At 39.3% G+C, this 20,760-nt stretch overlaps 1 long non-coding RNA gene across 3 annotated transcripts in view; it reads right to left on the bottom strand.

The window, feature by feature from the left end:
• Positions 1-20,760, bottom strand: part of LOC106992985 (uncharacterized) — a 143,969-nt gene that overhangs the window by 9,762 nt on the left and 113,447 nt on the right. Inside the window, exon 4 of one of the 3 annotated variants that reach the window (XR_013402763.1) lies at positions 991-2,293. The exons of 1 other annotated variant lie outside the window; for it this stretch is intronic. This is a non-coding gene — a long non-coding RNA (uncharacterized LOC106992985). Of the gene's footprint in view, positions 1-990; positions 2,294-7,941; positions 8,347-20,760 lie in introns of those variants that run through there. One more of the 3 variants, XR_013402761.1, reaches the window with a different exon arrangement.

Below are 20,760 nucleotides of genomic sequence, written 5' to 3'. Positions count from 1 at the left end.
AGATCGAGACCATCCTGGCTGACACGGTGAAACCCCGTCTCTACTAAAAAATACAAAAAACTAGCCGGGCGAGGTGGCGGGCGCCTGTAGTCCCAGCTACTTGGGAGGCTGAGGCAGGAGAATGGCATGAACCCGGGAGGCGGAGCTTGCAGTGAGCTGAGATCCGGCCACTGCACTCCAGCCTGGGGGACAGAGCGAGACTCCGTCTCAAAAAAAAAAAAAAAAAAAAAAGTGACCATGGATAAGACACTAGTCCTGACTTTGAGAAACAGGTGAATATTAGACCATTTTGAGATTGTATTGTTGGGGCCAAGGAGCACCTGTTGGGCTGAATGGCTGGGTGGAAATAGGCTTTTTCTTTTGAGAGAATGAATGTTCCCACTATCAGTCATCCTTGGAAGTGGATAATCCCCATGTGGGAAATAAACAAAAACTATGGACTGTAGAAGGAGGGACCTCCATCTGTCTCTGAATTAGGGATCTATTTGGTCTTGGACTTTGAGGTATGAAAAAGTAGGCTCATGCTGAGAGTAAGCTGTGCCCAGGGAAGCTGCAACATCAAGCTTCTATTTTTGTCAGAGTGGCAACAGGGACAACAGCAGTTCAGAGAAGGAAACAACCAGCATATTTTGATAAGAAGCTCCAGGTAAATAACCCCTAGGCCCAAAAGGTATTACATCTTCATCCTAGCCCCACCAAAAAGCAGGAATCATTATCAGGATGTTTTCTTTGGACCAAAGGAAAAAGTTTATCTTTCCTGAGGCTGAAGTCGGGATAACAGTGGGCTTCAGTGGGTAGATATGAGAACATGATAGCAGAACTCTCCTGAAGGTCAAAACAATGAGTTGAAAAAGTGAGAGAGGAAGCATGGGAGAGCTCTGCTTTAGAGCAAATATAAGGTAGCACCAGTAAAGTTTCACATATAGTTGAAACCACTTTGAGAGAGGTGAATTTCCAGCAAGTGGGTTCGTAGGAGAGAATACTGTAATATTTTTGGTATGAAATGGAAGGATACTTTCTTTTATTATTATTATTATTATTATTATTATTATTATTATTATAATACTTTAAGTTCTAGGGTACATGTGCATAACGTGCAGGTTTGTTACATATGTATACTTGTGCCATGTTGCTATGCTGCACCCATCAACTCGTCAGCACCCATCAACACATCATTTACATCAGGTATAACTCCCAATGCAATCCCTCCCCCCGCCCCCCTCCCCATGATAGGCCCCAGTGTGTGATGTTCCCCTTCCCAAGTCCAAGTGATCTCATTGTTCAGTTCCCACCTATGAGTGAGAACATGCGGTGTTTGGTTTTCTGTTCTTGTGATAGTTTGCTAAGAATGGTTTCCAGCTGCATCCATGTCCCTACAAAGGACACAAACTCATCCTATTTTATGGCTGCATAGTATTCCATGGTGTATATGTGCCACATTTTCTTAATCCAGTCCGTCACTGATGGACATTTGGGTTGATTCCAAGTCTTTGCTATTGTGAATAGTGCCGCAATAAACATACGTGTGCATGTGCCTTTATAGCAGCATGATTTATAATCCTTTGGGTATATACCCAGTAATGGGATGGCTGGGTCATATGGTACATCTAGTTCTAGATCCTTGGGAATCGCCATACTGTTTTCCATAATGGTTGAACTAGTTTACAATCCCACCAACAGTGTAAAAGTGTTCCTATTTCTCCACATCCTCTCCAGCACCTGTTGTTTCCTGACTTTTTAATGATCGCCATTCTGACTGGTGTGAGATGGTATCTCATTGTGGTTTTGATTTGCATTTCTCTGATGGCCAGTGATGATGAGCATTTTTTCATGTGTCTGTTGGCTGTATGAATGTCTTCTTTTGAGAAATGTCTGTTCATACCCTTTGCCCACTTTTTGATGGGGTTGTTTGTTTTTTTCTTGTAAATTTGTTGGAGTTCTTTGTAGGTTCTGGATATTAGCCCTTTGTCAGATGAGTAGATTGCAAAAATTTTCTCCCATTCTGTAGGTTGCCTGTTCACTCTGATGGTAGTTTCTTTTGCTGTGCAGAAGCTCTTTAGTTTAATGAGATCCCATTTGTCAATTTTGGCTTTTGCTGCTGTTGCTTTTGGGATACTTTCCATTGTAGTCATAGACTGGGAATCTGGGAATAAATGGGTTACAGAAATAGCTTCTAGGCCAAGCACAGTGGCTCATGCCTATAATCCCAGAACTTTGGGAGGCCAAAGTTGGAGGATTGCTTCAGCCCAGGAGTTCAAGATCAGCCTGGACAACATAGTGAGACCCCATCTATCTAAAAAACAAAACAAAACAAAATTAGTTGGGTCTGGTGGTGTGCAACTGTCCTAGCTTCTTGGGAGGATAAAGTGGGAAGATCCCTTGAGCTCGGAAGGTCGAGGCTGCAGTGAGCTGTGATGGTGCCATTGTGCTCCAGCCTGGGTGACAGAGCAAGACACATTTCTTAAAATGAACAGACAAACAAACAACACAGAGATAGCTTCTAAGGGGTTAGGTTAACCTTATGTGTGATAAATTGATAGTACTTTCCTGACGGGAGCTGAAACACATTCTTGACCTTTTGGGTTGATACTGGAGAAACTGAGCCCTCCCACAAACTCCCTTGTTACTGCTGCTGGGATCAGAATGCAGGATTTGGTGAGTATGGAAACATTTAAGGATTTTTTAAAAATTGAGGTTGTGCAATTCATTCTCCCTATATTAGAGACAGGAATAGTTCTTGGGGCTTTCACAAGGTTGATGTGATGCTCTGAAGGTTGATGTGATGCTCTGAAGGTTGATGTGATGCTCTGATTTCTATTTTGGTGTAATGGGACTTAGAATCTCATTAGGGGCCAAACCAAGTCTCATTAGTCATATGAGCCTGCACGTTTACCAAAAACTTGTTCTCTGCTCCGGTGAGAAAAGGAAGGGCCCGGTGTGCCAGCTGAAAGGATATCGCCTGACAACCTCCACAATATAATGTGGAGCTTGGGCTCAGCTCATGTGGACAGTGAACCCAGGTATTATCCAAAAATACTGCTGTGAGTTACCAATTTGCATCAGATGCATTTTCCAAGATTTTTTGAAAATATCAAAAGTAACAATATATTCAGTGTTTTGTAATAGCTCAAGGAGATAAATTATTGAAAGAGGAATATCAACTCCCATACCAAGAATAATTTCTCCTGTCCTTGGAAAATGTTAATCAAACTTTAGAGATCTAACTAGCCTAATATCTTAAAGTGATAACCTGGGATAAGGAGAGATTGAGACTTAAGGTTTTAATTGAACTGTTCTATGAACTACATCTTCCTGAATATGTTTGAAGCCTGCAGTGTCAGACTTTCTCCTGTCTGCCACGACCTATTATATATAAGTGGGTTCAAAAATTCCACTTCAGGGACATTTTGTTTCTCCACAGGCATAATCATTACTCTCAGGAATTTGTGAGCCCTCCTCAAGGAGAAGTCGTTTTCTGTGTGAAGACAGTGAGACCCCCTGTAGTGTGTTCACCTTAATCTGTTTCTAAGACATCTGATTGAGGGTTCATCTGCCTAGCACCAACTTGCCCTGCCTCCCTGTCCTCTTTTGACCTTTCTACTTAAACCTGATGTCATCTTCTCCAAAAGCATGTGACTCAGGCAGCATAATGTCAGGGAACTATTATAGACACAGTGGATTAGCAGCCAAGGAGTGGTTCCTCTGACTTGGGCTAGCCAGGGTTCTCTGAGGATTCATTCTCTGGCAACCTTGCCACTCAGACTGTAACAGCTTTGTAATTTTGAGGAGTAATTCTGAATTATAACACAGCAGGATCCACAACGGATGAGCTCATTTTCTGGGTGCATTATGTGGGCATATTATCTCAATTATACTGACTTGAACAAAACCTTCAAGAAAGGGAGGTCTTTGTTTCTAATGTTTCTATTTTGACCCTGTTATAGTTTTAATCCAATAGCACACCTCCATTCCATACACACCCCTTTGGGTCCTTTTATTCTTCAGAAAATCCTCCTCAGGTTTTGAGGGCTGTACCTCCCTTACCAAGACAAGTTCATTTTATGACCAGCACAGCTTTATCAAGCAAAGAGGGATAGGAATGGTGAATTGTCTCCTGCAGCTTTTCACTGGCACTGTAGGATGGGTATCATTCAGGCCTCTACTACATCTTCAATAGCAATGTCATAAAAGGCAATGTCTATGGGGACATTCTGAAAACTGAACATAAGGCATGAATTTTTTAAAGTCCAGCCTATTTCTACAACAGGCAAATTAGATTAATCTTCATACCAGTTTACCCATAACAGTGTAGCAGCTTCTGGAAAATAGGTAGATGTCTTTCTACAATATAATTAAATGGTAATTAATTTGCTAACATTAGTCAAACACTCAAAGGGTAGATACTTATACTGACAAGAAGAAAGGGGCACAAACCTGACTTCTGCCAACCTTAGAATGTTTTTTGGGTTTTCCTTAGAATATACCTCATCAGAATTGACTTCTTCATTTAAACCAATTCTCATCATTAGGTTTGAGGTTAATTATAGTAGGAACATAGCCAAAGGGCAATCGATTGTACTGATTGAAGCATCTCAGAGAAACAACATGGCAAAAACGTAACTGGGTTCTGGGGCTAATTTGAGATTCCTTCCCCTGCTATTTACAGAGATTGTGGTTATTGTCATTGTTGTTGTTCAAGTATATTTTGGTCCTGTCTGTCCAGCAGCAGAGGACAGTCAGCTAAAATATCTTTGCTGCCAACAAGTATGTATCTTTTTATTCTTTTTTTTTTTTTTTTTTTTTTTTAAGACGGAGTTTCGCTGTTGTTGCCCAGGCTAGAGTGCAGTGGTGCCATCTTGGCTCACTGCAACCTCTGCCTCCCAGGTTCAAGTGAGTCTCCTGCCTGAGCCTCCCAAGTAGCTGGGATTACTGGTGCCCACAGCCATGCCTGGCTAACTGTTAAAAATATTTTTAGTAGAGATGGGGTTTCACCATCTTGGCCAGCTGGCCAGGCTGGTCTCAAACTCCTGACCTCAGGTGATCCACCCACCTTGTCCTCCCAAAGTGCTGGGATTACAGGCTTGAGCCACTGCACCTGGCCTTCCTTTTATTCTTCAGAAAATCCTCCTCAGGTTCAGGGAACTATACCTCCCTTATAAGACAAGTTCATTTCATTAATGCTGTGGGTTTTCTCTTTCAAAAATAAATATAGAAAAGTAATTTGGCAATTCCTAAAAGGGTAAAACATAAAATTGCTATACAACCCAGCAATTCCAGTCATAAGAACTGAAAACAGGTATTCAAATAAATACCAGCACTTTGGGAGGCTGAGGCAGGAGGATTACGAGGTCAGGAGATCAAGACCATCCTGGCACTTTGGGAGGCCGAGACGGGTGGATCACGAGGTCAGGAGATCGAGACCATCCTGGCTAACACGGTGAAACCCCGTCTCCACTAAAAAAATACAAAAAACTAGCCAGGCGAAGGGGCGGGCGCCTGTAGTCCCAGCTACTCGGGAGGCTGAGGCGGGAGAATGGCGTGAACCTGGGAGGCGGAGCTTGCAGTGAGCTGAGATCCGGCCACTGCACTCCAGCCTGGGCGACAGAGCGAGACTCCGTCTCAAAAAAAAAAAAAAAAAAAAAAAAAAAGACCATCCTGGGTAATATAGTGAAACCCCGCCTCTACTAAAAATACAAAAAATTAGCTGGGCGTGGTGGCACGTACCTGTAGTCCCAGCTACTTGGGAGGCTGAGGCAGGAGAATGGCTTGAACCCGGAGGCAGAGGTTGCAGTGAGCCGAGATTGCACCACTGCACTCCAGCCTGGGTGACAGAGTGAGACTCTGTCTCGAAACAAACAAACTAACTAACTAACGAACAACAAATAAATAATAGTACACAAATGTTCATAGCAGCACAATTCATAATAGTCAAAGGTGGCAACAACCCAAGTGTCCATCAGTAGATGAATGAATAAACCACTTGTGGTATATGCATACGATTTAATATTTTTCAGTCATAAAAAGAGAATGCTGTGACATGGATGAACCTTGAAAACGTTAGGCTAAGTGGAAAGAGGCCAGACACAAAGGTCACATATGGGATGATTCCATTTACATGAAGTATCCTGAATGGGTAAATTCATAGAGATAGAAAGCAGATAGATGGTTTCTAGGGCCTTGTGGTAAGTGGGTATGGATTTTCTTCATGGGGTGATAAAATATTTTGGAATTTGATATACATGGTAGTTGCAAAATATTGTGAATATACTAAATGCCTCTGAGTTTTTCACCTTAAAGTGGTTAATTTTATGTTATGCAAATTTTGCCTCAATAAAATAATTTGAAAATAAATGTAAAACAGCACTTTGTTCAATTCTCTGAATTAAGTATGATGCAACTCAGAATACCCTTCGGCCTTAGGCAAGAGGGCTATAAGCCATGGGTAGAGAAACAACTGTTTGTACCAACTCCTGACAATGAGAAGCTACTTTAGCTACCTGTAACATGCCAGCTTCATAAAGAGAAGCCTGACAGTTCACCAAAAAGAAACATTACCCAGTCCTCGTATGTGTTGACAGCCATTTCAAAATAGAAGAGCCATTCATTTCTCTGACAGCTACAGAGCTTGAGATTAAGTTTTTCATGATTCACAAAAAAATGTACTTTCAATAGAAAAATGATACACTTGTTTTTATGAAAAGAATCTTGCAACTGGTGATCTGCAGAAGAAAAATAGCTTATTTCTGCTCATATATTCCATTGCATTTAAATTTTTAATACAAAGATAAAGTCAAGAATTCTCTACTTCTCAGTGTCAGGAGGTGTCAGGATTGCCATTCATCATAAAATCAGAGAGGTAAGAACAATAATTAAGGTTTTGGGACCTAGACCCAGTGAGGGCTAGGGAAATAAAGAGAGAAAAGAATGACATCGTAGAGGAATTTAGTGAGGGATGTCACATGCAGTGGAGGCTGGTGATCTTCTGTCCTTCCTTCCCAGAGGAAAGAGGAAATGTGCTTAACTGCAGAGGGGTTTCTATTTGGCATTAATGTGTTCTTGCTGCAAGAATTAAAAGACATCAAAATAAGACACTAAAGGAGAGTATAATGTTTCTTCAGGAGATGTTTTTAAGACTCGGGTTAGTAAGCATTTCTCTGGGAAGCTGGTGGACTTGATGAGCTCTGAAGGGACAGTCCACTTCTCTGACTCTGGGAAAGCTGTAACAGATCAGGACAGAAAGGACAACTTTCTTTCTAATATCTTAATAGACCTCTCTGCCTGTATCTAATATAATTAATTCCTTCATGATTACTTTATAATTAATTCCTTCATGATTACTTTCTTATTGTCCTGACCTTAGTGAGGGCAAGGATCAAAGTCACTATTGCAGTAAGCTCTTCCCTACCCCACATAAGTTTTTCATTCTCTGGCTTAATTCTTAACTTTTTTCTCACAAATCTATTTGATCATTTTTGTGGCATTTTTGTCATTATTTTACACCTCTTTATTGTCCTCGGAAGTAATCTCTATGATGGGGGAGCCCAACTTTTGAAAGGAAGTGTAAGTGCTCTTAAATAAATATGCAAAAATAATAGAATGCATGAGTTGTCCACCCATTTTGTTTCTAGTTGCTATCGTTTTACATAGGGTCACAGAAAAACCCTTGTTTGGAAGAGGCTGGGGTGTGCATTGTGGGGCTGACGGGAGGACAGGGAGGAAGGAGGAGATGGTATTGATGCACTGCCCCATGAGGACTTCATTAGAAAATAAAAACTGGCCCTGGAGCCAGGAATTCCTCAAATTAAATATTAAAGACTCATCTGACCAGAACTCTTGTGCTACATTTATAATTTACTAGTTAAAAGCCAAAGGATCGAGGGAGACAAAGAAACAACAAATAGTTTACTTACTACTACACAGCCAATCAGTAGCAGAACTGACGTTAGGAGTACTTTATTAGGAATTCAGTGCTACATGTACAGCACTAGGCTGCCCACATTTGGAAGTTCAGTTAATATAAAATAAATATATTGTGAAGTGCCTCCTTCAACCTTGTCCACTTCATCGGTATGACCTCTGGAGAGGTGGTGGTGGTTCCTATTCCTGAGGCAGCTCTTTTACCTCCTGTCTCCACCATATCCTGGAGTTCACCTGCCATGTCATTACTCATTGTTGCCACTTTGCTCTTGGGAATGAAGAATGAATCTTTTTGTATTCTTGCTGTCCAGCATGCCACTGCTTCCTCCATGAATTTGAAAGATATACTGGCTGACCTGATGCGTAAGAAGCAGGCCAGAATTAAAACCTTCAGGCAGCAACATGGCAAGATGGTGTCAGGCCAAATCACTGTGAACATGAAAAACGATGGCATGAGAAGCACCAAGGATTGGTATATGAAACGTCAGTTCTTGATCCTGATTATAGTATCTGTTTTTTTAAGGCCATAGTATCCCTGAATGCCAGAGACTGCTGCCAAAAACTAAAGGTGGAAAATAATTAAGGGTGGCAAAGTTGTGTCAGATGAGCATTTAAGAGAATACATCTGGAACAAACTCAGGACAGGTTGTCCCAGGCTCTGGTCATGCAGTCTTCTAAGGAAGACTGATTCATGGAATACCTGTCAGTGAGAGTTTGCTCTGAAACACCTGCCTAGTGATCCCATGTTAAGCTGACTGCTCAGCTGTACAAGATTTTGTCCAATATCCTCTTAGAGCAGGGCAAGGCCAAGAATCCTTGGCCCAATGTTGATGCTCACAGTGGGGTGTTGCTCCAGTACTATGGTATGATGGCAACGAATTACTACATAGTCCTATTTGGGGTGTCACAAGCAGCGGGTATACTGGCACAGTGCATCTGGACGCGAGCCCGAGGCTTCCCTCTAGAGAGGTCCAAGTCCATGAGCACAGATGGTCTGATGAAGTTTGTGAATTCTAAGGGTAAAACTGAAGACTGTGGGGGAAACTGACTACCAGAAAGTAAAAAAAGCTTAAAAAGAAAGTGTACTTCTTTTTTTTATTTCAGGAGGCCTTTGAAGACTTAAGATTAAATTGTAGCTGAGGCACTGAAAATACATTTGAGGTAAAAATATATATTAAAACATTAAACGATGAATAGTTATCCCATATATATGATATATGTATGATATGATATATATATCTCACATTTTCTTTCTCCAATCATCCACTCATGGACACTGCTTAGGTTGATTCCATATCTTATTGTAAATATTGCTTCAATAAACATAAGGGTGCAAATATCTTTTTTATATAATGATTTCTTTTCTTTTGGGTAGATAGCCAGTAGTGAGATTGCTGGATCAAGGGGTAGTTCTATCTTTAGTTATTTGAGAAATCTCCGTACTATTTTCCTTAGTGGTTTTACTAATTTATGTTCTTACCAACAATGTATAAGTGTTCCCTTTTTTCCACATCCTTGCCAACATCTGTTGCTTTTAAACTTTTTATTAATAGCCATTCTGACTGGTGTACGACGGTATTCATGGTGGTGTTAATTTGCATTTCTCTGACGATTAGTGATGCAGAGCATTTTTTTCCTGTTTGTTGGCTACTTGTATGTGTTCTTTTGAGAAATGTCTATTCATGTCCTTTGCCCACTTTTTAATGGGGTTGTTTTTTCCTTTTTGAGTTATTTGAGTTCCTTGTAGATTCTATATATTAGCCATTTGTTGAATACATTCTTTGCAAATATTTTCTCCCATTCTGTAGGTTGTCTGTTTACTTTACTGATCATTTCTTTTGCTATGCAGAAGTTTGTAAACTTTCTAAAAGATGCTTCAAAAAAATACTTCAAAAAAATACAGAAAGGTTGAAAAACAAAAGATGAAAAAAACTCAACTATGTTGGGTAAATACAAACCAAAAGAAGACTGGCTTATCAGTTACTATTAGATAAATAATATTTAAAAAACAATTAATATATAAAAGGAGCCGGGCGCGGTGGCTCAAGCCTGTAATCCCAGCACTTTGGGAGGCCGAGACAGGCGGATCACGAGGTCAGGAGATCGAGACCATCCTGGCTAACACGGTGAAACCCCGTCTCTACTAAAAAATACAAAAAACTATCTGGGCGAGGTGGCTGGCGCCTGTAGTCCCAGCTACTCGGGAGGCTGAGGCAGGAGAATGGCGTGAACCCGGGAGGCGGAGCTTGCAGTGAGCTGAGATCCGGCCACCGCACTTCAGCCTGGGCGATCGAGCGAGACTCCATTCTCGAAAAAAAGAAAAAAAAAAAAAAAAAATATATATATATATATATATATGGAGAAATCCACAAAGGAGATACATTAATCATAATTATATGGGTACTTACCAATATAGCCTTGAAATTTACAAATAAAAATGAACAGACTTAAAAGAAGATCTGGAAAATTTAGTCAAGTGTCTTGACAAGGAAACAGTTATCAAGCTTAAGAGATTTAACTGAAGATAATGTAATGAACGGACTATTTACAGAGGGGTATAGGTTGAAGGAACAAGAGGGACTATGAGGGACCAAACAACTAGCAAGAGTGGCATGACATTACTCCCTCAGGCATGAGAGTACAAGAGGTGGGGACAGTATTACTGGAGCCAGAGAGAACTGGGAATGTGGAGGAGGGGCTACTCAGAATCAGTTACAGCCATAGAGGATGGCAGCCAGAACCTGGGTGGTGCAGGGAGGGAATGTGGGACAGGGCAAGTGACAGTAGAGAGGTTAAATCCCCTGACTTATTTTTCTGTCTGCTCTCTGATTTGATGGTACCAAGCCCATCAACAAAACCTAGCTGAAAATCAGAGGGCAAAAGAGGTGGGTAGAGAAAGGCTGAGAATGGATCTGATGTAGAAACGTAGAATAACTGGCATGACAATCATAGTGAGAGATTTTAACATCACTTTGTCAGAAACTGATAGACAAAGTGACCAAAAATTAGGCAGATACAGAATATTTGTTCAATACAATTAACAAGTTTGATTTAAAAAATGTGTGGCAGGTGCGCTGTGTGGAGAGAGAGACAACTTGTTTCCAAGAATGTATGTTCCCATACATTCTTTCTGAGTGTATGAAGTGTTTCAGAGCATAATGAAATATTTATAAAAGTTTATAAATCACAAGGCTTATAATTTGTGAAAGTTTATAAGTTATAAAAATTTATAAAAGTTTACCATATACTAGGCTAGAAAATCAAATGCAGAAATTAACCTTAATTAGCCTTAGAAATTAGCCTTTCTGAGCGAAAAAAACAAGATGTGGAATGTTACCTATATTACACTGGTATTTATATAGCAATCATCTATCTCTACTTATATATGCACAGAAAATACCTGGATACCCAAGAAACTATGAACAGTGGTTGCCTCTGGGGTAGATGGGTAATTTACCTTTTTCTTCTTTTTGGTATTCTGAATCTTTTATAATATTTGTATCATTACTAAAGAACAAAAAATCCCCAGAAAACAACAAATAAAGCCCTAGTTTAAAAATTGCTAAATAGGCCTGGCACGATGGCTTACACCTGTAATCCTAGCACTTTGGGAGGCTGAGGCGGGTGGATTGCCTGAGCTCAGAAGTTCGAGACCAGCCTGGATACACGGCGAAACCCCACCTCTACTAAAATACAAAAATTTTAGCCAGACATGGCGGTGTGCGCCTGTAGTCCCAGCTACTCGGGAGGCTGAGGCAGAAGAATTGCTCGATCCTGGGAAGCAGAGGTTGCGGTGAGCCGAGATTGTACCACTGTACTCCAGCCTAGGCGACAGAGTGAGACTCCATCTCAAAAAAACAGACAAACAAACAAAAAACAAAACAAAAAGCTAAATAGAATTGAGATATACTATCCTCAATTTAAAATAATCAATTCTCAAGGCAGAAGCCTTAGCTAGTTTTGTAGCATGATTAAGAGCTGCCATGGCTTACCTGGTGCTCTGCCAAATTTCCACTTACCCTCCCCATTGATTTTTTTTCCTACATAGAAAATAATATTATAAGTCTAATGTGTCTCTTTCCATTGACCCCTAGGTTGAGGTGATATCTGAAAAAATAAAAGCTGAACTTCTGAACACAAACAACATTCCTGTGATCTCTGCATATACATATTGTCTCGTTCTTTGGGAATTCCTGCCAGGAATGGCAGTCACTCATATGGCAGTTAAACAGAAACAATACAGAGGAGAAATAAAATCATCAGAACAAGAAACTAAGTATTAACACAGTCCACTGAAATGAATGTCAAGAATGGAGCATCTAAATTACCTTATACATTTTTAAGCCAAATTCCCCCAGTCAGAAACAGCTAGCAGCTCTCTGAGTATGTTGCCATACCTGACAAATAGTCATTAACCTGGAGCCTGAAATGTCAATAGCAAAGCAATACCTCATCTGACATTTCAAGTGTTAATAGGGACATTTGAATAGAAAACTCTGAAGCGAGCAACAGTTCTTTAACAGGCTTCCTTATACAAGGCAGAACCTACACTGACAACTTTTGTTTTCACAATTCAAACACTGATTTAGATACACAAGTCAAGGAGAATTGTCATGACTGTATAAATGGGGCTACCACTCAATTGTTTGATTTATTTCTTTGCAAATCTACAAAATGACAGTGAGTGTTCTTGATCTGTCCACTTCAGAGGGGTGTCATGAGGGGAGGTGCTCTGACTGTTGTATATGCCAGCTGATGGAAGTCATTCTTGACAACTTCCCATAACCAACCAGGCAGCAATTCTTGTCAACTCTATCTCCTGTGTTATCTCTGGAACTTGTCTATTATGCCCCAAGCCTGATGCCCCAACTGCCACACAGACCACCATCTTTCCCACTTGGACCACTGCAATAGCCTCCTCCTCCCTGTACCTCTCTTACCCCTTCTAGTCTCACTCCATAGAGCAGTCAGAGAGTCTTTTTAAAAAACACATAAATAAATTTTTAAAATCTCATAACCAGTAACTTTCTCATTCTGCTGGCTCCAGCCATAATGGCCTTTCAATTTTTTAGCCTTGACACTCTTTTTCCTATTTCTGGGCCTTCCCACAAGCCATTCCCCCTACTTAGAATGCTCACTTTTTCTTACCCTCATATTTGGCTAATTTTCTGCTTACTCTTCAGATTTCAAAGTATATGTCACTTCTTCACCGTCACCATCCAGTGTCTCTCTGCCCTTTTCCCTGGTCAGATTCTGCTATTACAAGCTCTTTTAGAATCTTATAATTTCTTTGTAGAAATTATCATAATGCCATCTAAAGAATTCTCCCAGAACAGAATCTCCATATTGGAGCTCATCAGTGGCTGCCTAACCCCTCACATGATGCTTTGCACATAGTTGGTGTTCTACAGATAGTTGTTGAATTATGGACAAGTAAATATATATTAATGCCAGTCTGGACAGTACTCAAGTTTACCTTTCCCCCAACAACTGAAACTGCTGATGCGTGACACCTCTGGCCCCACCCAATGCTGGTTTGCAGCACCACTGAGATCTTAGCACACCTCCAACAAAGCTGAGGCAACATGCATTATAAATCCTTACTAAATGACATTCTTATTTTGAAAATTTGCCAAAGTTAAAAAAAAAGGAGAAGAAAAATTTCCCGTAACTTTCACATCCAGGACATTGTCCATTTTAAACCTCTGATAAATTTGTGTGGTATTACACAACTCTTGAAAAATCTGTACAGAGGGGCAACTCATCGTGAACTCTGGCTCTGGGCCTGGAAGAACTGCTTTCATACCCATTTCAGCAGATTTGCTACCTAAGTTTCAATTTGAAATTTTTTCATCTTTAACTAACAACTTACACATCTAGCATATAGCTATGTCCTGCCCAATTTGAGCAGTTTGTATGAGAGAGAATTTATAAACCAAAACATGCAGAATGCTGAGTAGTAAAGGAAAATGCCGGAATGATAAATATTTAGTTTGATGTTTGATGTAGATAAATAGTTGTTCATTGCTATGCTGCAATTCTTACCCATATATATATCTACCTTTAACAACAGAACAAAAATGGGCTAAAAGTACCACATTTCATCTATGTCCTAAGTTTCCATTAAACTAATAGACTTAAAAAATGGTCTTCAGCCTTTTTTTTTTTTCCATCTTCTAAACTACTGAAGGGCAAAAAATGCAGTCTTTGAAAGAATTTCATCAATACTTACACTGTTGATCACATTTTCTGAGGAACCTACTTGCCAGTTCTCCTGCTTCTATGGATTTTGCTAGTCATTGAGCCTGACCTAAATAGTCTTTTCTTTTAAAAAATCATAATTCATCTCTGACAGATTTAGTTTCAAAATATCACTAATAAAATCACACCAATGCTTATGGGAGCATCAGAGACAAATTTAAAATTTCAGGATATAAAACCTGGGTATCTGCAAAGATTTAAAAGACAAGTATGGGGCATCATAAAGCAAAATTTAAGAGTGAGTCAAACATTTTAACAGCAGCATGAGGAAACCCAAATGGAAAAGTGGGCAACAAAGTTTAAAATTCTACTAGCAAGCAATTTAGAAAGCTCTGAAACTGTAACTAGTAACACTAGCCTCTCTTGTTTAAATAACTCATTGAAAGGTTTGTCACTGAACTGTTACCCTGAAAAGCCCACCTCTGCCAGCACATGTGGGCATGTGAACAACTCTTAAAAAATCTGTTTGTACAGAGGAGCAACTCATATTTGTTTCTTGAACTCTGGCTCTGAGCCTGGAAGAACTGCTTTCATATCCATTCTCCTCTGGGATTTTTAAAAATGATAACCTGTGACATCTTTTTACTTGGCAAGTAAATGGCTTCTACCTTAAAAGCAGGCAGTTTTTTTTCTTTCCAACTTTTATTTTAGGTTCAGAGCAGACATGTGCAGGTTTGTTACCTGGGGAAATTGTGTGTCACAAGGTTTTGGTGTATAGATTATTTCATTACTCAGGTAATGAGCACAGTACCCGATAGGTAGTTATTTGATCTTCAGCCTCCTCCCACCCTTTCACCCTCAAGTAGGCCCCCATGTCTGTTGTTCCCTTAGTGTCCATGTATACTCAATATAGCTCCCACTTATAAGTATGAACATGTGGTATTTGGTTTTCTGTTTCTGCATTAATTTGCTTAGGATAATGGCCTACAGCTGCATCCATGTTGCTGCAAAGGGCATAATTTCATTCTTTTTTATGGCTGCATAGTATTCCATGGTGTATATGTGCCACATTTTCTTTATCCAGTCCACCATTGATGGGCATTTAGGTTGATTCCATGTCTTTGCTATTGTGAATAGTGCTGCAATGAACATATACATGCATGTGTCTTCACAGTAGAAAGATTTATTCCTTTGGGTATATACCTAGTAGTGGGATTGCAGAGTCAAATGGTAGCTCTGTTTTAAGTTCTTTGAGAAATCTCCAAACTGCTTTCCACAGTGGCTGAACTAATTTACACTCCCACCAACAGTGTGTAGGTGTTAACTTTTCTCCACAACCTAGCCAGCATCTGTTATTTTTTGACTTTTTAATAATAACCATTCTGACTGGTATGAGATGGTATCTCATTGTGGTTTTGATTTAAATTTCTCTGATGATTGGTGATGTTGAGCATTTTTTCATATGCTTGTTGGCTGCGTGTATGCCTTCTTTTGAGAAGTGGCTATTCATGTTATTTGCTAATTTTATGGGTTTTCTTTTAGTTTGTTAATTTTTTTAAGTTTCTTATAGAGTCTGGATATTAGACCTTTATTGGATGCATAGTTTGCAAATATTTTCTCCCATTCTGTAAACTGTCTGCTTACTCCAGTGATAGTTTCTCTTGCTGTGCAGAAGCTCTTTAGCTTAATTAAGTCCCACTTGTCAATTTTTGTTTTTGTTGCAATTGCTTTCGGGGGCTTCATCATGAAATCTTTGCGAGGGTATATGTCCAGAATAGTATTAATATTTCCTAGGTTTTCTTTTAGGGTTTTTATAGTTTTAGGTTTTACGTTTAAGTCTTTGATACCTCGAGTTGATTTTTGTATATGGTGAAAGGAAGTGGTCCAGTTTCAGTCTTCCACATATGGCTAGCCAGTTATGCCAGCACCATTTATTGAATAGGCAGTCCTTTTCCCGTTGCGTGTTTTTGTTTAACTTGTTGAAGATTAGACAGTTGTAGGTATGTGGCTTTATTTCTGGGTTCTCTAACCTGTTCCATTGGTCTATATGACTGTTTCTGTACCAATATTATGCTGTTTGGGTTACTGTAGCCCTCTAGTGCAGTTTGAGGTCGGGTAGCGTGATGCTTCTGGCTTTGTTCTTTTTGCTTAGGATTGCCTTTGTCTAGTCTTCTTTCATTCCATATGAATTTTAGCATAGTTTTTCCTAGTTCTGTAAAAAGTGTCATCGGTAGTTTGATAGGAATAGCATTGCATCTGTAAATTGCTTTGGGCAGTGTGGCCATTTTAACACTATTGATTCTTCCTATCCATGAGAATGGAATGTTCTTCCATTTCTTTGTGTTGTCTCTAATTTCTTTCAGCAGTGTTTTGTAATTCTCATTGTAGAGATCTTTCATTTCCCTGGTTAGCTATATGTATTCCTAGGCCATGGTGAATGGGATTGAGTTCTTGATTTGGCTCTCAGCTTGAATGTTATTGATGCAGAGAAATACTACTGATTTTTGTATATTTATCTTATGTCCTAAAACAGCTGAAGTTGTTGATCAGATCTAGGAGAGTCTGAGCAGAAACTATGGCATTTTCTAGGTACAGAAGCATACTGTCTACAAAGAGATAAGTTTGACTTCTTCTCTTCCTGTTTCGATGTCTTTTATTTCTTTCTATTGCCTGACTGCTCTAGCTAACACTTCCAGTAAGTACTATGTTGAATAGGAGTGGTGAGAATGGGCATCCTTGTTTTGTTCTGGCTCTCAAGGAGGATGCTTTCAGCTTTCGCCCATTCAGTACGATATGGGCTATGGGTTTGTCATAGATGGTTCTTATTATTTTGAGGTATGTTCCTTTGATGCCTAGTTTGTTGAGGGTGTTTAACATAAAGGAATATTGAATTTTATTGAAAGCCTTTTCTGAGTCTATTGAGATAATCATGTAGTTTTTGTTTTTAGTTCTGTTCATGTATTGAATCACATTTAACGATTTGCATGTGTTGAAACAACCTTGGATCCCAGGAATAAAGCCTACTTGATCGTAGTGGATTAGCATTTTAATGTCCTCCTGGATTCAGTTTGCTAGTATTTTGTTGAGGATTTTTGCATCTATGCTCATCAGGGATATTGGCCTGAATTTTTCTTTATTTGTTATGTCTCTGCCAGGCTTTGGTATCAGCATGATGTTGGCCTCATAGAATGAGTTAGACAGGAGTCCCTTCACCTCTATTTTTCTGAATAGTTTCAGTAGTATTTGTACCAACTCTTCTTTATAAGTCTGGTAGAATTCAGCTGTGAATCTGTCTGACCATGGCTTTTTCTGGTTGGTAGGCTTTTCATTACTGATTCAATTTCAGAACTCATTGTTGGTCTGTTCAGAGTTTCAATTTTTTCCTGGTTCAGTCTTGGGAAGTTGTATATTTCCAGGAAATTATGCATTTCTTCTAGGTTTTCTAGTTTGTGTGCATAGAGGGTGCTCATAATAGTGACAGTGTCCCCTCTGTCATTGCTGATTGTGCTTTTTGGATCTTCTTTCTTTTTTCCTTTATTAGTCTAGCTAGCAGTCTATCAATCTTATTTTTTGAAAGCAAGCAATTTAAAGAAACTAAAGCTAAAAGATCTTCCCCCTCAGTACTACGAATTTCAGAAAATAATAATGCAGACGTGGTATTGTTTAGCAATATGTCATAATGAAATCTACCTCCAGGAGAATATCTGAAGACAAAATTAATGTATCTTGTAACATCTAACTATACACAGAGATATAAGAAGCATAATAAGGGAATTGAAAGAAAAAAGGTTAGAGGAAGATTGTTTCATACAAGCAGCAGCATTATATTTTTTGGAAACTGTCAGGAAAAGTTGCTCCTGATCTACTAAGTGTATGTGAACAAAAATGGTCTTTCAGAAACTGGACCCACATCTGAAGCTGTATGGCTCCTATTCAAAGGAGCTTACTTGGCCAAACACCAGGGCCTGGACGAGGGTGAGAGAAGTGAGGAGCCTGGGTTCGAACTTTGAGTAGGTGCTCACTTTCAAGGCTGATTTTGCACTTGTATGATCTTGAGAGTGAAGGGGTCTCCTTAAATTCTGACCGCTAGGCTTGTTGGCATCTTAATCACCTCACCCTTGTCCTGTCAAAATGCTTTTTGACAAATGTGATACTTTTTAAAAGTAATGCCATCTACTAAACTTTATTTACATCTTATAATAACCCTAGGAAGTAAATATAAAATTATCCTCATTGTACAGATGAGGCGACTGAGGCTCAAGGTTAAGTGAGTTGCCCGGTTATCCCACTGCAAGTTGAATAGCATGATTTGAACATGGGCCTTGTGACTTTAGCACTGGCATCCTTCCACTCAGTGCTCCATTCCCATGCCATCACAGACTGCTTCTCTCTGAGTTCCACAGGGATTCCTTCCAGCAGGCATCAAGGACATTTTCAATACACAATCTCATGAACATGAACTGAAAATATTTGAGAAGTTAAAATAAACTCATTCTTCATATAACTATTCATCCAATCGCTATTTAGGACCAGCACTAAAGAGTTATGTATTTCTAACAAAAAGAATCTTTGATTCATATTTTCTAAGAACATACACTGACACTTTCAATGGCTTTTGACCAAGAGTTAATTATACCCCTCAAAGAGACCACTTCACGTTATCCACACTCACGATATTTTCTTCAGTATGAACGTCCAAGTAAATATCAATCATAGTGCCATATGTCACTAAACAAAATTATTCTTAAAAAAAATTTTTACATAAAACACTGACTTGGAGATAATATGATTCAGTATTTTTTAACCCAGTGTTGTCACAAAAGGAAATATAGGATTCTGATTATACATTAATGATTGTATTAAAATTATGTTAATAGATGCTGTATTAAATCTGATCTAAAAAATTTTTAACCTAAAACCATTTTGTAATACACCACAAAAAATGATTAAAAATATATATATATATTTTTTTTAATTCCTGAGAAGTGGAGTTGTTCTGTGGAAAGGAGTTTTGGAGTAAAAATAAGTAACAGAATAGGTGGTGGTAGGGGTTGCGGATTCAGTTTGTATTTTTCAGGAAACACATAGCCCCAGTTAGGAGAAGTAGCCTGTTGAAGGTCATCTAGTTAGTGGCAGGGCCAGGATCCACATCTCCTAATCCCCAATTCAAAGCTCTTCCTCTGAACCCTGCTGCCTCCTGATAGCACGTCAGGTGATTTTACTTTCATGCCAAAACGAAACAAAACAAAAAAACCCCAAAAATATTGCACAACTCAATTTTCTATTTTCTTATTTAACATGTGGAATAACTTTCATCTATAGTTTAAGGCTACTCTCTCCCCCAGACTAAAGGGATACAGCAGTTTTAACCAAATTTCTGCATACTAGTTATGTTTCTTATGCTACTTTATGTAGTGAAAAAAATGCAGTCAAAAGTAAGGATCACAAAGAGAAATTAGGTTGTTTGTTTTTCCTGTGCCTGACACATGCTCCTGTATTATTTTCTTATAATGCTGAAATTCATCAAATACAGTCCATGCTCATTTTTCTACTTGGTGCTTCCTTGGCTGACATTTATTTATGCATAGTGAGAATGGGCGAAAGAGCCATTCCCCAGGCAGGGGCATAAGTAGCTCAGTGTTTGTTGTAAGGAAGGCAAAGAGTAGTTTCAGATACTAGGAGACAAGTAGAAAAAGAGTAAGTGTGAACATGGACACTGATACACAGGCAAGTGTGTAATTCCAAGGGACATTTATATGCATTATCTGATGCAACCCTTGCAAGGACCTTAGGAGGTAGGTACTATTGTTCTTCTCATTTTTTTTTAATATGAGGAATCTGACTTACGAAGTGACTGACCCAAGATCACACAGCTACTATGTGACAGAGCCAGGATCTGAACTGGGGCTATCTGACTCCAAAAACCCACAGGGAGGAAAATTTTCTCCCTTCGATTTCTGGAGGTTGATTTGCTACCCCTCACCATCAAAATGGAAAGGAGTGAAAATGGTCAGGCCTTTATCAGGGACAAGTAATCTCTTAATGACTGAAGTTCTCTAGTAATACTGTCTTCTTCTTTTTTTTTTTTTTGGAGACTGAGTCTCGCTCTGTCGCCCAGGCTGGAGTGCAGTGGCATGATCTCGCCTCACTGCAACCTCTGCCTCCCGAGTTCAAGTGATTCTCCTGCCTCAGCCTCCCAAGTAGCTGGGATTACAGGTGCCCGCCACCATGCCTGGCTAATTTTTTTATTTTACTGTCTTCTTTATGACATCCGCAGGAGATATGACATGACCACTGTGGTAAGGCAAAGTTAAATTCAAGAGCAAGAAAAGGTACTGAGAAAAAAGAAAAGAAAGAATGGGCACTAATAGGAAAGTATCATTAAAAGAGTGAAAAGATAATGATTTACTAGTAGGAATTACAGCCAAAAAATAAGCAGTGATTAAATGTTGATGTCCTCACTGCTGAGTTCCAACCTTTAGAAAGTTGGCTGGACTCACCTTTTGCTGTTATGTTCAATGATATATGGGAGAAAGGTAAAATAGCCAAGTACATGAAAAAAAAAATACAAGCACTATCTTAAAAGACAAGAATGAGGCCGGGTACAGTGGCTCACACCTATAATCTCAGCACTTTGGGAGG

The sequence above is a fragment of the Macaca mulatta genome, chromosome 13 (assembly GCF_049350105.2).
Source record: "Macaca mulatta isolate MMU2019108-1 chromosome 13, T2T-MMU8v2.0, whole genome shotgun sequence".
NCBI classification, from domain to species: domain Eukaryota; kingdom Metazoa; phylum Chordata; class Mammalia; order Primates; family Cercopithecidae; genus Macaca; species Macaca mulatta.
Note: the sequence above shows the minus strand (reverse complement) of the source record. Positions and strands in the feature narration are given on the sequence as shown.